The following is a 17,730-nucleotide window of genomic DNA, read 5'->3' on the forward strand; positions in this document are numbered from 1 at the left end:
TGGGACACCCAACTCTTGCATTTAAACTGCCGAAGTGAGTCATGTTTGTGGGAGGTAATTACTACCAGAAAGTACAACTAACTTGTAAGCTTCTCTTTAAAATGTCCACTCACAATCTACAATTACTCCAAATAGCAGGCTTACCAGGACTTTTGCTCTGTTTAATGGCCGTGTATATTTATTATGAGTGCATTAGGCAATAGCCAAACATACTTTTCTCGCATAGGGGTTCTTGTAGGAGAAATGAGTCCCTTTATTAGTATCAGTGTAGATTTCTGAGGATGTAGGATTGAAAGGATATAAACTCAAAGTATCCCTTCCATTATAGGAAACAGCCTGGAGAACAGCTGGTTCGAGAGTAATAATAGAGTCCAATTGTCAGAAAATGTATACCTATGAATTTGTGCATCGTTAAAGAGCATACCTAACCCACTGAAATTCTAGCAGGCACTTCCCTCTGTAACACCTCCCTGCCTCTCTGAGGCTGACTTTGTGTCCTCCTGGGAGGCTCTCTGAGTCTTCATTTTGTGATTGAGAAGTCCACGCCTAACTGACTAGAAGCTGAGTGGGCAGCTTCTTGTGGGCCATAATGTCAGAGTCTCTGAGAACATCCTGCAGTTCATGGCTCTTTCTGCACTGATCAGTGCCTAAAATTTCACAGATAAGATGTCCGGAGGTGGCTTACACCTGTAATCCAGCACTTTGGCAGGCTGAAGCAGGAGGATCACTTGAGGCTAGGAGTTCAAGACCAGCCTGGGCAACACCATAGGGAGACCTCAGTCTCTACAAAAAAAAAAAAAAAATTAAATTAGGAACAAAGATATCTAGAGAGCTGGTGTTGTAGAAAGGAGAAAGAGTAGTAGGAGGGAATTTGGTGTTTGAGTCAAAAGTAAATAAGAGACTGCTGCAGCAGGGGTTGGGGAAATCACCAGAAAAGAAAGGCTGGAATTTCCAAAGACAAACTCTGGCTACCTGATGTTTTTGCCCTGCCTTATCCTTAACCTACCTTTGACTTAACCTTGCTCAAAGCAACTCCACTGGGATACCAAGGCCACCCAGTCTTCCCTAAAGCTCCCTTGACTCCTGCAACAAACACATACTCTTCTTTGGTGGGCTTGAGACTTAACCAACTAAATAACCATGCCTCTTCACACTGCCTATGATCCAACAGCCTTATTGGACTGTCCACGTTCATTCATTCATACTGTTTCACTCATCATTTATTCAATACTATTGACCGAGTGCCCTCTATGTGTCAATTGTTGTGCCAGGCCAGGCATGGTGGTTCACGCCTGTAATCCCAGCACTTTGGGAGGCCAAGGCAGATCACCTGAGGCCAAGAGTTCAAGACTAGCTTGGCCAACATGGCAAAACCCCATTTCTACTAAAAATACAAAAAAAAAAAATTAGCTGGGTATGGTGGTGGGTTCCTTTAATCCCAGCTACTTGGGAGGCTGAGGCAGGAGAATAGCTTGAACCTGGGAGGCGGAGGTTGCAGTGAGCCGAGATCGCACCATTGCACTCCAGCCTAGGCAACAAGAGTGAAACTCTGTCTCAAAAAAAAAAAAAAAAAAATTGTTGTGTCAGGTGCCGGAACATAACCCAATCCCTGTCTTTGAGGAGCATATTGACTGGTTGGAAAGACAGACCTCAAGAGTGGCAATTTCCGAACTGCATGACGATTGTTACATAAGAGTGAGTGGTGTTATGGAGACACATCAGAAAGGCACCATACCTGAGCCTGGGGAGCAGAAAGCACTTCCCATGAGTGCCCATGTTTCAGCGAAGACCTGAAAGAAAAGAGAGGATAGGCAGGGGACTTAAGGGGAAAACAAAGGTAAAGAGACCAGGTGTAATATTCTGTGCAGGAGGAAAGGAAGAGGCCAAAGCCTGTGAAAAACGTGAATGTGCAGTTCAGGGACGTGTGATTAGTCCAAATTGGATGGAGCCGACTTTAGATCAATAATAGAGTGATGATAGAGGAGGCTGGACAGGGAGACCAGAATGTGAAGGGCCTTGTGTGCCACACTAAGGAGTTTGAATGTCAATGGGACCTATTGAAGGACACATCCTGTGTGCTTCATTTTCCTTCCAGGTACTACTGAGGCCTGACCCTGCTAAGCCTCCCAGATCAGATGAGACTCGCTGCGTTCAGGGTGGTATGGCTGCAGACCCCATGTAGGGTGTTTCTATTGGAGCAGCCATCCATCAGATTCTTTATATACTTGCATCTAAGCTTGCAGGCTTAATCTTGAACAAGTTTGTACACCCCCAAACATTTGGCCGGCTTTCCTCTCCTAGCTTTCCTCAATTGACCTCGGTCGTGGCCAGAACTACACACTCTTTGAGTCCTCTGACTTGTGGCATTGCCTAATTTGTTCCACCTCTCTCAGCCACACACTCCACACTCCTCAGCTTTACGATCCATCTGGACCCACAGTTTACCTGTAACCCTTCTAGTTAACATATTTCATGAAAGTCTCTCTCTTGCTCAATTTTAACTCAAATTCAGGTCTGGAACATATAAAAATGTTACCATTCACTCAATAAATATTTAAGGAATTAGTACTACATGTTAGGAAGTGTTCCAGGCAATACAGTAATGACCAAAAAAGATTAAGTTCCTACCCTCATGGAGTTGACATTTTAGAGGAAGAAAATAGACAAACAATATATCAGATGGCAATATATTGTTTTTTAACATTGTTATTTAAAAATTGGTATGAAATAATGATGGTTATAAAGAAAACTTAAGTTAGGACTGCTGGAGTGTCCTAACTGGAGTGTGTTATTTTATATAAGATTTATATATATATATGTACACACAAATATATATACATATACCCATAGACAAACACAAATAGAATTAATACATGCTTCTATAAATATGTACCAACAAATTTTTAGTGACTTCAGGTTTCAACAATTAAAAATGTCGTATAACTAGTTTGAAGTTAGAGATAAGTGATGTTATTGTCACTTATAAATTTCAGGTCTCAAGAATCTTTCTGATTTTTTGTTTATCAAATTCAATGTGTAATTATATTTTTAGCCTTGTAGTGTAATATAGTACACAGGATTTTGCAGTAATCTTATAGTGTTTCCTTGGTTTGGAATACAAATGTGACACATTGTATTTCTGAATTAGCATTTTTCGTTAAGAAAATATAAACATTTCATTACATTTTATTTTAATTTTCCATTTAGAATGATGGCAAAACATTATTGGTACAACCTTGTGGGCAAGAGTAGGGATTTTGATAGAGTGATGTAAGTTCTATAACATGTGCCTAATAGGAGTGACAGCAAAGGGGGATGGAGGAGCAATATGTGATAAAATAAAAGCAGAGAATTTCCAGAATTGTAAGATGGCAGGAGTACTCTGATTAAAAGCACACTAGTAGCAAGCAGGATAAATAAAAATAAATGTACAACATAGTAAAATTGAAGAACAACAACAAAAAAGAGGCAAATATTAAAAGCTATCAGAAATAAAGAACAGATTCCATGCAAAGGAACACTCAATAGATGGACAGTGGACTTAAGATGTAAGAAGACAGTGATTATCTTCCTGGGCTGAGAGAAATTAACTTTCAATCGAGGATTTTATACCAAGCAAAACTATTAAAATGCATAAAATTAGGACATTTTTGTGATCACAAAGACTTAGAGAAGTAACCAATCATAAACTGTCATTACAGGATATTCTTTTAAAAATGAATGTAAAGAGCTTCTGCATGGCAAAAGGAACAGTCAGCAGAGTAAACATACAACCCACAGAGTGGGAGAAAATCTTCACAATCTATACATCCAACAAAGGACTAACGCCCAGAATCTAAAAGGAACTCAGACAAATTAGCAAGAAAATAACAAACAATCCCATCAAAAAGTGGGCTAAGGACATTAATAGACAATTCTCAAAAGAAGATGTACAAATGGCCAACAAACATACGAAGAAATGTTCAACATCACTGATGATCAGGGAAATGCAAATCACAACCACAATGCAATAACACCTTACTCCAGCAAGAATGCTATAATAATAATAAAAAAATAGATGTTGGCGAGGATGCGGTGAAAGGGAACACTTCTGCACTGCTGAGGGGAATGTAACTAGTACAAACATTATGGAAAACAGTGTGGAGATTCCCTAAGAACTAAAAGTAGAACCGCCATTTGATGCAGCAGGAAAACATATGCCTGGAAACTTAAATAACACAGGTTAAAGAGGGAAATCACAATAGAAATTACATGTAGCATTAAACAGTAATGAATGTACTACATAGCAAATGGCTAAAGTTATAGTAGTCAGAGGTGAATTTATAGCACAAAATGACATCTTTAGGAAATAAGATATATTGGCCCGGCGCAGTAGATCACGCCTGTAGTCTCAGCACTTTGGGAGGCCAAGGTGGGCAGATCACGAGGTCAAGGAGTTCGAGACCATCCTGGCCAACATGGTGAAACCCCATCTCTACTAAAAATACAATTAGCCAGGTGCGGTGGCATGCACTTGTAATCCCAGCTACTCTGGAGGCTGAGGCAGGAGACTCGCCTGAACCCGGGAGTGCGGAGGTTGCAGTGAGCCCAGATCGCACCACTGCATTCCAGCCTGGGCGACAGAGCAAGACTCCGTCTTGGTGGGAGGGAAGGAAAGAAGATATGTTAAAATAAATTAGCAATTGGATTAAAAAGTTAGAAAAAGAAAAGCAAAATAAACACAAGAAATGTAGAAGAAAAGAAATAATAAAGAATAGAAATTAATTAAACAAAGGAGCAATAGAGAGGATAAATAAAACCAAAAGCTTTTTATGTGAAAAAAACAACAAGAGAACAATCAAGAAAAAATACAAAAGGCACAAATGTATAATATTAGCATCTAAATAGGGGACTTTCCTATAGATCTATGTGTTTTTCAAAAATACATTTTATTGTGTATATTTGAGATTTGCGACAGGATATTGTAGGATACATATAGTCAAGTGGTTACTATAGTGAAGCAGATTAACATACTTGTCATCTCACATAGCTACTAAAATCTACTTAACAAAAATCCTAATACAATTTTATTAACTGTAGTGCTCATGTTGCACATTAAATCTCTAGACTTGTCCGTCCTACATATTTGCTATTTTATATCCTTTGACCTACATCTCCTCACTTCCTCTCCCCACCCCACCATGGGAACCACTATTTTTCCAGATAGAGATTTTTTTAAAACCACAAAATACTACTAGTAACAAATTTAAAATTTTAGATGAAATAATTTCTTTAAAAATAAATTACAAAAATTAATCGAATGAAAAATTTGACAATATGAATAGTCTAATCGCTGTTAAAGAAGTGAAGTCAGTAACCAAAACTCTTCCCCACCAAAAAGCCACCGGGTACTGATGATTTTACAGCTGGGTGTTACATCTTCAAAGTATGGATAGTCTCTAACTTATGTACATTATTTCAGGGAGCTGGAAAAGAGGAAAAGCCACAGAGCTCATTTTCAAACCTAGTGTAATCTTGAGATCAGAAAAAAATATAAGAGAAGAAAACTATAGATTCATTTCATTTATCAGCAGAGAGATAAAACATTCTAATTCAAATGGTAGCAAACCAAAATCAGCAGTGTTTATGTTCCAGTTGGGTTCATATCAGGAATGGAAGGGTGGTTTCAAGAAGAGATTCCAAAATCTTTTGATATGGTATACCATATTTAGACATTAAGAAAAGCCTTATGATTATCTCAGTAACTCCAGAAAAAGCATTTGACGAAAAATTAATATTCATCATAATTTAAAAAAATTAAACTAGGAATAGAAGTGAATTTTATTTACCTAATATCCAAAATCTATGTAATCCTGCCTATTGATGAGAATTTAGAAGCATTACCATTAAAGTCAGAGACAAGATAAGGATATTTTATGTCACCACTTCTATTCAGTAATGTACTAAAGGTTATAGTTGATCCAGTAAGACAAATAAAAACATAAGGGTATAGAATTGGAAAGAAATATGAAGCATATTTGCATACACATAAAATCTAAGAGGTATTATTTCTAATGATTAACCAATATATGATTCTAAAAGTAGAGAGTTGATCTAGATTTTTGGATACAAAGCGTAGCATAATCAATGACACTCTAGTAACCAGAAAAGCAATACAAAAAACATACTTTTCACAATCACAACAAAGACTATAATTTACCTAAGAAGAAATCTAATAAAGATGTATAAGATAATGAAAAAATATATAGCATTATTGAAGTAAAGGAAGTCCTAAATAAATGGAGAATCCCGAGTAAAAACCATGTTTTCGGATGGGAAGATTCACTATAATAAAGATGGCAGTTCTCTCCAAATTTATTTATAAATCCAATGCAATTCCATCAGAGTTTTATATTTAACTTGACAAGTGTCCCTAATATTTAAATGGTAGAGAAAAGGACAACAATAGCCCCCCCCAAAAAAAAAATTGAAGACAAACAAGGTGAGAAAGAGATGAATAACTTTTGTAAAATTATAGTGATTACTACAATGTGATTTTGGCACAGAGACAGACAAGATGACAAGTGGAATAGAATATAGAGCCCAGTACCATGCATACAGAGAAATGTAATAAGAGCTACATTACAAATCAGTGGGGTAATAAAATGGTGGTGGAGCAATTAGTTGTCCATATGGAAAAAGATGAAATTTAATTCTTACCTCATTCCCCAGACTGAATTAAAAACTAAATGTGTAGAGCAGCATTTTAAAAATTTAGATAATAGCATACGAGAATATCTTTAAGACCTGAGGGTGGAGAGAGAGTTCTTGAACAATATACTAAGCAATTAAGAAAAAAAACTGATAAATTTAGCTTCATTAAACTATAAAACTTCTTTATAAAAAAGATACTATAAATAATGTTAAGATAAAACATAGACCAAAAGGAGGTATTTACAATGCATATGGCTGACAAAGGATTAGTTGCCAGCGTATATGATTGCCTGCAAATTAAAAAGAGAGAGAGAGAAATCACTCAATAAAAAATAGACAGTTATATTAGATAGCAGTCTATAGAAGAGGATTGCCTAATGACCAATGAACATACAAAACATTGTTAAACTTTTTCTAGTAAACAGAGAAATGCAAAATAAAAGTAAGTTGCCACTTCACATCATAAGATGAAAAAAATGGCCGGGCGCGGTGGCTCACGCTTGTAATCCCAGCACTTTGGGAGGCCGAGGCGGGCGGATCACGAGGTCAGGAGATCGAGACCACGGTGAAACCCCGTCTCTACTAAAAATACAAAAAATTAGCCGGGCGTGGTGGCGGGTGCCTGTAGTCCCAGCTACTCGGAGAGGCTGAGGCAGGAGAATGGCGTGAACCCGGGAGGCGGAGCTTGCAGTGAGCCGAGATTGCGCCACTGCACTCCAGCCTGGGCGACAGAGCGAGACTCCGTCTCAAAAAAAAAAAAAAAAAAAAAAAAAAAGATGAAAAAAATTACTTTAAGCCTGATGATACCAAATGGTGGCTTGGATGTGAAGCAAGGTGAACTCTCAAATATTTCTGTTGGGAATGTTAATTTGCACAAAATATTTGGAGAATAATTTGACAATATCTACTAGAGATGAAACTCTGCATACCCTGTGCACCAGCTTTCCAGCCCTAAACAAAGATCCTTCACAGAGGAACATTTGAAGATTGCTGTGCAAGGACACTTTTATACGAATGTTCATTGTAGCAGTGCTAGAAATGGCAAAAATCAGGAAACCACTTAAATGTTCATCAGTAGGAGAATAGATAAACAAATTTTGATACAAGCAAGTAAAAAACTCCAAAAAGCAAATACCACTTAAATGAATGAACTGGAGCCACATGTATCAACATGGATTAATTTCATAAATATAACATAGAAGAAAAAATTTCATAAAACATAATATAGAAAATCACAATATGTAAAATATGTCATTTATTTATATAAAGTTTGTAATCCTTCAAAACAATGCTATACATTATTATGGAGATTTCTAAATATGTAGAAAAGTAAAAAAATTTACATGATAAAGATAAACACCAAATTACTGACAGCAGCTATCACTGGGGATGGAGAGAGGTGAATAAGATCCAGGAAGGTTATCTAGGGGGCTTCAACTTTATCTGTAATATTTAATTTTTTAAAAGACAAATCTGGGACAAATATGGTAATATCTCAAATTTTGATAAAGCATTGGGTACAATGTGTTTTCTATATTAATTTTGTACTTTCCCATGTCCATTCATTCAAAATGAGTATCTAGTATATCCCAAACTACTAGCACCAAAGATAGAGCACTGAACTACAAATAGAGCACTGAACAATAGACAAAAGTCTTCAGCTACATGGAGCTTATATTCTAGTGGGTATTTTAAAAACTTCACATTTTTTGAAAAGGGAAAAAAGAATAAAAGAAAGACAAATAAGTGGACACAAGGAAATAATTCAGTTCCACAATAAAGAGATTTTAGCATCGTCAATAATGGATAGAATCAGACAGAAGATAAAGTAAAGAAATAGAGGATTTGAACAACACAATAAAGCAAAATGTTATGACAGACATATACAGAACACTCTACTCAATAATCACTGAATACACATTCTTCTCAAGTGCACATGGGACATTCTCCAGGACAAACCATAGGTTAGTTAGGTCACAAATTAAGTATTAACAGATGTTTAAAAGATGATATCATACGATGTATTTTTTATGACCGAAACAGGATGAGGATAGAAATCAATTAGAGAAAGAAAACCAGAAAATTCACCAATTTGTGAAAATTAATACACTATTAAACAACCAATGGATCAAAGAAGAAATCACAAGAAAAAAAAGAAAATACTTAGAGACAAATGAAAACAAAACACAACATTCCAAAACATATGGGATACAGGGAAGGCAGTGCTATGGGAGAAATTTATAACTATAAGTGCTTACATTAAAAAGCAGGAATGATCCCAAATAAACAATCTAACTTTGCAACTTAAGTAACTAGAAGAAAAAGAACAAATTAAACCCAGAGCTATCAGAAGGAATAAAATAATAAATATTAGAGCAGAGATAAATGAATAGAAAATAGTAATAATAAGTAAATAGAAAAATAATAGAGAAAATCAATGAAACCAAAAAATGATTAAGAAGATCAACAAAATTGACAAACCTTTAGCTAGGCTAAGAAAAAAAGAGAAAGCAGACTCAATTTGCTCAAATCGGAAAGAAAATAGGAACATTATTACTGATTCTGTGAAAAAAAAAAAGATTATAAGAGAATTCTATGAGCAATATATGCCAACAAATTAGACAACCTAGATAAAATTCCTAGATAAAAACCTAGATAAAAAAACCTAGAAACACAAAACTTACCAAGACTGTATCACAGAGAGTTAGACAATCAAAAAACACTTGTGGTTAGTAAGGAAATTGAATCAGTAATCCAAATCTCTCAACAAAGAAATGTCCTTGACTTGATGGCTTCACTGGTGAATTCTACCAAACATTTAAAGAACTAATACCAATCCTTCTCAAACTCTTCCAGAAAATTGAAGAGGAGAAAACACTTCATAACTCATTCTGGCACCAGCATTACCCTGACACCAATGACAGGAAAAGGCACTACAAGAAAACAAAACTACAGAACAATACCCCTTATGAACATTGTTTCAAAAATCCTCAAAAAGATATTAGCAAATTGAATTTGGCAGCATATTAAAAGGATTATATATCACAACTATGTGGGATTTATTCCTGGAATGCTAGGATGGCTCTACATATAAAAAATCAATCATTGTAATATACCATATTACAATGGTATATTACAAGAAGGAGGAAAACATGGATATTTTAATTAAAACAGAATAAGCATTTGACAAGATTATACACAATTATATGATGAAAACACCCAAGAAACAAAAAATAGAAGAAAACTACCTCAACATAACAAAGACCATATATGAAAACCCCACTGAAAACATCATACTCAGTGGTGAAAGACTGAAAGCTGTTTCTCTAAGATCAAAGACAAGACAAGGATGCCCACTTTTACCACTTTTATTCAATAATTCAATATAGTACTGGAAGCCACAGCCAAAACAATTAGGGAAGAAAAAATATCAAAAGCATCTAAATTGGGAAGAAAGAAGTAAAATTACCTCTGTTGCAGGTAATATGCTCTTATATGTAGAAAACTCTAAAGATTCCACACCACAAAAAAAAAAACCCTGTTAGAACTAATAAAGGAATTCTGCAAAGTAGCAGAATACAAAGTAGGATACAAAGTTAACATACAAACATAAATTTCATCTTTATACACTAAAAAAGAACAATCTGAAAGGGAAGTTTTTGAAAACAATTCCATTTATTTATTTATTTTTTAAAATCCAAATAAAATTTGTTGTTTATTTATCTTTTTTTAATTATACTTTAAGTTTTAGGGTACATGTGCACAACATGCACGTTAGTTACATATGTATACATGTGACATGTTGGTGTGCTGCACCCAGTAACTCGTCATTTAACATTAGGTATATCTCCAAATGCTATCCCTCCCCCCTCCCCTCACCCCACAACAGGCCCTGGTGTGTGATGTTCCCCTTCTTGTGTCCATGTGTTCTCATTTTTCCATTCCCACCTATGAATGAGAACATGCGGTGTTTGGTTTTTTGTCCTTGCGATAGTTTGCTGAGAATGATGGTTTCCAGATTCATCCATGTCCCTACAAAGGACATGAACTCATCATTTTTTATGGCTGCATAGTATTCCATGGTGTATATGTGCCACATTTTCTTAATCCAGTCTATCATTGTTGGACATTTGGGTTGGTTCCAAGTCTTTGCTATTGTGAATAGTGCCACAATGAACATACATGGGCATGCATCTTTATAGCAGCATGATTTATAATCCTTTGGGTATATACCCAGTAATGGGATGGCTGGGTCAAATGGTATTTCTAGTTCTAGATCCCTGAGGAGTCACCACATTGAATTCCACAATGGTTGAACTAGTTTACAGTCCCACCAACAGTGTAAAAGTGTTCCTAGAATTGGAAAAAACTATTTTAGAGTTCATATGGAACCAAAAAAGAGCCTGCATTGCCAAGTCAATCCTAAGCCAAAAGAACAAAGCTGGAGGCATCATGCTACCTGACTTCAAACTATACTACAAGGCTACAGTAACCAAAACAGCATGGTACTAGTACCAAAACAGAGATATAGACCAATGGAACAGAACAGAGCCCTCAGAAATAATGCCGCATAACTACAACCATCTGATCTTTGACAAACCTGACAAAAACAAGAAATGGGGAAAGGATTCCCTATTTAATAAATAGTGCTGGGAAAACTGGCTAGCCATATGTGCAAAGCTGAAACTGGATCCCTTCCTTACACCTTATACAAAAATTAATTCAAGATGGATTAAAGACTTCAATGTTAGACCTAAAACCATAAAATCCCTAGAAGAAAACCTAGGCAATACCATTCAGGACATAGGCATTGGCAAGGACTTCATGTCTAAAACACCAAAAGCAATGGCAACAAAGGCCAAAATTGACAAATGGGATCTAATTAAACTAAAGAGCTTCTGCACAGCAAAAGAAACTACCATCAGTGTGAAGAGGCAACCTACAGAATGGGAGAAAATTTTTGCAATCTACTCATCTGACAAAGGGCTAATGTCCAGAATCTACAAAGAACTCCAACAAATTTACAAGAAAAAAACAACCCCATCAAAAAGTGGGCAAAGGATATGAACAGACACTTCTCAAAAGAAGACATTTATGCAGCCAAAAGACACATGAAAAAATGCTTATCATCACTGGCCATCAGAGAAATGCAAATCAAAACCACAATGAGATACCATCTCACACCACTTAGAATGGCAATCATTAAAAAGTCAGGAAACACTTCCATTTATAATAGCATGAAAAACAATAAAATACTTAGAGATTAACTTAACAAAGGAAATGAAAGACTTGTATGATGAAGACTGCAAAATATTGCCAAAAAAAGTTTAAAAAGACATAAATAAATGGAACACATTCCATGTTCATGGATAAGAAGAAAATTTTATTAAAATGTCAATATTATCCAAAGCCATCTAGAGATTCATGCAATCCTTATAAAAATTCCAGTGATCATTTTGTCTGCAATAGAAAATCCATCCTAAAATTCATGTGGAATCTCAAGGGACCCCAAATAGCCAAAACAATCTTAAAAAAGAAAAAAAATCCCTGAAGGATTCACACTTCCTGATTTCAAAACTTAGTACAAAGCTATAGCAATCAAAATAGCATGATACTGGCCTGAAAACAGACACATAGACAAATTAAACATAACAGAGAGCCCAGAAATAACCTCTTGCTTATATGGTCAAATGATTTCAATAAGGTTGTCAAGACCATTCAGCAGAGAAAGAAGAATTTTTTCAACAAATTTTTGAAAACTGGATATGCTTATGCAAAGGAATGAAGTTAGACCCTTATCTACCTTATACAAAAATTAAATCAAAATGGATCAAAGACTTAAAGCTAAGAGATAAATCTGTGAAACTCTTAGAAGAAAACATTAGGTAAAACTCCACAGTCTTGGATTTGGCAAGAATTTCTTGCATGTGACATCAAAGGCAAGGCAATAAAATGAAAACCAACTGGACTTCATAAAAACTAAAAACTTTTGTGCATCAAAGGACACTATCAACAGAGTGACAAGGCAACACAGGCAATTGGAGAAAATATTTTCAAATCATATATCTGAAAAGAGATTAATATTCAGAACATACAAAGAACTTCTGAAACCCAATCTAAAAAATAACCTGATTCCAAAAGGGCAAAAGACTTAAATAGACATTATTCCCATGAAGATATGCAAGTGATCAATAAGCACATGAAAAGATGCTCAACATACTCATCATTAGGGAAATGCAAATCAAAACCACAATGAGGTGCCACCTCACACTCATTTAGATGACATCTATTAAAAATAGGCTTAATGCCTGGATGATTAAATAATCTGCACAACAAACCCCCATGACACAAGTTTACCTGTGTAATAAACCTGCACTCGTATCCCTGAACTTAAAAGTATAAAAACCCCAAAAATATCAAGTGTTGGTAAGGATTTGGAGAAACTGGAACACTGTGCACTGTTGATGAGAATGCAAAATACTATAGTCACTGTAAAAAAAAGTGATTGTTTCTAAAAAAAATAAAAATAGAATTACCATAGGATTCAGAAATTCCACCTGTTAGTATATACCCCAAAGAACTGAAGGCAAGGTCTCCATTAAAACGTGGGCAAAGGGCATGAACAGACACTTTTCAAAAGATGGCATACATGAGGTCAACACACATAAGAAAAAAAGCTCAACATCATTGATCATTACAGAAATGCAAATCAAAACCACAACGATATATCATCTCACACCTGTCAGAATGGCTATTACTAAAAAGGCAAAAAAATAACAGATACTGGTGAGGTTGTGGAGAAAAATGAATGCTTACACACTGTTGGTGGGAGTGCGAATTAGTTCAGCCATTGTTGAAAACAGTGTGGTGATTCCTCAAAGACCTGAAAAAAGAAATACCATTTGACCCAGCAATCCCATTACTGGGTATATACACAAAGGAATATAAGTCATTCTATCACAAAGACACATGCATGTGTATGTTCATTGCAGCATTATTCACAATAGCAAAGACATAGAATAAACCTAAATGCCCATCAATTGTAGAATGGATAAATAAAATATGGTATATATACACCATGGAATACCATGCAGACATAAAAAAGAATTAGATCATGTCCTTTGCAGGAACATGGATGGAGCTGGAGGCTATTATCCTTAGCAAACTAATACAGTAACATAAAACCAAATACTGCATGTTTTCACTTACAAGTGGGAGTTAAATGATGAGAACACATGGACACATAGAGAGAAACAACAGCACTGGGACCTATCTGAGAATGGAGGGTGGAGGGTGGGAGGAGGGAGAGGATCTGTACAAATAGCTAATGGGTACTAGGCTTAATAGCCGGGTGATGAAATAATCTGTACAACAAACCCATGACACAAGTTTACCTATATAACCTGCATATGTACCCCTAAACTTAAAAGATTTTTTAAAAAAGAAACCAGGGTCTCAAAGAAATATTTGTATATGCATTTTCATTGCAGCATTATTTGCAATAGCTAAAACATGGAAACAAACCACATGTCCAACAACGAATGAATGAATAAGCAAAATATGGTATATACGTACGTACAGTGGAATATCACAGAACCTTAAAAAGTTAGAAAGCTCTAACACATGCTACAACACAGGTACATTTTGAGGTTATTACACTATGTGAAATAAGGCAGTCACAAAAAAGACAAATACTGCATGATTCTACTTATATGAGGTACCTACAGTAGTCAAAATTATAAACACAGAAAGAAGAATAGTGGTTGTCAGGGGCTAGCAGGAGGAAGGAATGAGGAGTTATTGTGTAACAGGTACAGAGTTTCACTGGACTCCTACCTATCACTATATGCAAAAATTAACTCAAGATGGATTAAAGACTTAAATTTAAGACCTAAAACTATAAAAATACTAGAAGAAAACCTAGGAAATATCCTTCTGGGCATCAGCCTTTGCAAGAATTAATGATTAAGTCCTCAAAAGCAATTGCAATAAAAACAAAATTTGACAAATGGGACCAAATTAAACTAAAGAGCTTCTGAACAGCAAAATAAACTATCAACAGAGTAAATGGACAAACTACAGAATGGGAGAAAATATTTGCAAACTACACATCCAACAAAGGTCTAATATCCAGAAATGATAAGGAACGTAAACAATTAAGCAAAAAATAAAACCCCATTAAAAAGTGGGCAAAGCACATGAATGGACACTTCTCAAAAGACACACAAGCAGCCAACAAACACAAAAAAATGCTCAACATACTAATCATCAGAAATATGAAATCAAAACTACAATAAAATACCATTTCACACCAGCAATCCCATTACTGGGTATATACGTAAAGGAAAATAAATTGTTCTACCAAAAGGGCAAATGCACTCCTATGTTTATCGAGGCACTATTCACAATATCAAAGGCAAGAAATCAACCTAGGTTGATTCAATAAAGAAAATTTACAAATTTACATAAGTTGACATATTTACATAAAGTTACATATACATCATGGGATACTACACAGCCATAAAAAGGAATGAAATCATATCCTTTCCAGCAACGTGGATGTAGCCAGGGGCCATTATCCTAAGCAAATTAAAACACAAACAGAAAACCAAATACCACATGTTCTCACTTATAAGTGGGAGCTGAATATTGGGTGCACATGGACATAAAGGTGGGAATGATAGATATTGGTCACTACAGGAAAGAGGAGGAAGGAGAGAGGCAAGGGAGGCCAAGCTACTTATTGGGTACTGTGCTCATTACCTGGGTGATGGGTTTAGTCCTACCCCAAACCTCATCATTATGAAATATACCCTTGTAGCAATCCTGCACATGAACTCCCTGAATCTAAAATACAAATTGAAATTTTAAATAAATAATAGGTATAGAGTTTCAGTTTTGCAAGATGCAAAGAGTTTGGGAGGTAGACGGTAGTGATGATTGCCACCAAGTACAACATGGATGTACTTCATACCACTAAACTGTGCACTAGAAAATGGTTATGATGGCAAATTTTTTATGTGTATTTTACCACAATAAAGTAAATATTTTCTTTCTTTCTTTTTTTTGAGACGGAGTCTCGTTCTGTTGCCCAGGCTGGCGTGATTTCGGCTCACTGCAAGCTCTGCCTCCTGGGTTCACGCCATTCTCCTACCTCAGCCTCCTGAGTAGCCAGGACTACAGGCGCTCGCCACCATGCCTGGCTAATTTTTTTTGTATTTTTAGTAAAGATGGGGTTTCACTGTGTTTGCCAGGATGGTCTCGATCTCCTGACCTCGAGATCCTCCCGCCTTGGCCTCCCAAAGCGCTGGGATTACAGGCATGAGCCACCGCACCCGGCCTAAAGTAAATATTTTCAAAAGAGTAAAGATACAAGGAGGGGCCAAGGGAGTTTAGAGTATTTGCAAGAGAGTAGTTGGAGTAATGGACCATGGAATCCAACCTGGATAGGAGGGAAGTAGAAAGTGGGGAGATGAGTGGGTGGAAGTACCACTGAAATTGCAGAAGAGAGAGTGCCATGGGGTTCTTGAGCAGGCACGCTGGGAGAACAACAACAAAAAACTGGTTGTAGAGGTTTGAACTGGTGAGGGTTTTGAAGTGGAGCATTATTATCCACTTGATGGGATACTACGAATGCTTTTCCATTTCAAAAGAAATATTCCATTGCATGCATTTTAATAATGTATTCCATTTTATAGATGTAACATAATTTAACCAATCTCTTCCTATAATTATTTTAAATCATAGTGACAAAATACTGTTAGTCTTATTTAAACTAATAAATTTATGATCCTTTCAGAAATCCTCACCAAGAAGTCTCTGCCTTTCTTGAGACTGGTGGGAAAAAACCCCTGGGATTCCAGAAAAACTCAAGACCAAAGCTACTGACTGGTGCCCTCTCTAAGGAGAAACACAACTGTAATTTTCCTTGAGGTGGACAGCATGGAATTCCTCTGCACACTCAGTCATGTGGGGAGAGAGATCGTGTAACTGCACTTGCCCCTGAATGTATATGAATTTCTTAGTTAATTCAACAAAATTTACTGAGCAGCTTCTACGTAAAAAGAACTTTCTCTGGAACTGGAAATGTAAAAATGCTCTCAAATATAGTAGGCATAATTATATGAGTACATAAATTATTATAATAGAAAGTAAATGCAGAGGCAGATTTTCCATGAAGCAAATGAAACTCGAGCATCGGTGCCCCTCACTTACATGGGCCCTTTCCAACACTCTGGGAGAGACCCTATACATATACTTATGTGGTCATATATTCTGGTAAAATTTGCAAAAGTGAAATTTTTTTAAAAATCTTCAATTAAACTACTGTCTCTTTTTCCTCTGACTTTCCCTACTGTTAGAATGGCCAAGGACATTTTTCAGGTCCAAAAGAGGCAAAGTATTGAAGACACATTCAGTTGAGTTTATTGAAATACATGTCTGGGGCTCACAGATATTTTGCTGCCAAACAAAAAGTTATTGCAACCAGCACAGGAAGTAGGTGAATGCTGGAGGAGACACAAGGTTTGAAGTGCATGGAGCCAGGAACTAGTCTATGGAAGAATGCTTCTAATCAGACATATAAAACTGAACAGTGGATTTTGTTCCCATCAGTGCCTGGTCAAAACAATTCTCTGAAAAAAACCCCAGAATTCTCTGACTTCAGGAATACTTTCAATAACACAGCATAAGCAGTTCCAATTATACATGCACTATCCGTTTGTTTTCTTTTTGTTGGTAATTACACAAAATAATAGAATGTGTGGATTTCTAGGGCACAAACCTGTAGCAGTATTTCAAAGAATAAGTGCATCTGTGTGTGAAGTTGTATGTTTTATTCATTCCAATTATCGACAGTAAAAAATTATGACCATTATGGAAGACTGAACTATCTTTCCATGTCCTGTACAGAAAATATTACAGTTAAGTAACTGTGGTAGGTAGTTGACTAATACAAATGTTATTTGTTTAGATTGTGGAATGTCTGTTGTATCTGTTAACTTTTTCAAAATTTGACTTCGTTGTAATTTCTTTGTT

The 17,730-nt window shown here is 36.0% G+C and overlaps 1 long non-coding RNA gene across 1 annotated transcript in view; it reads right to left on the bottom strand.

Annotated features, from left to right (window-relative positions):
• Positions 1–223: 223 nt before the first annotated feature.
• LOC116462030 (uncharacterized) overlaps positions 224–17,730 on the bottom strand; it is a 74,745-nt gene continuing 57,238 nt past the window's right edge. The window contains exons 2-3 of the long non-coding RNA XR_004246231.1: positions 1,736–1,790; positions 224–783 (exon numbers count right to left, since the gene is read on the bottom strand). This is a non-coding gene — a long non-coding RNA (uncharacterized LOC116462030). The remainder of the gene's footprint in view (positions 784–1,735; positions 1,791–17,730) is intronic.

Source organism: Hylobates moloch, unplaced genomic scaffold (assembly GCF_009828535.3).
Source record: "Hylobates moloch isolate HMO894 unplaced genomic scaffold, HMol_V3 SCAFFOLD_3, whole genome shotgun sequence".
In the NCBI taxonomy this organism is placed as follows: Eukaryota; Metazoa; Chordata; class Mammalia; order Primates; family Hylobatidae; genus Hylobates; species Hylobates moloch.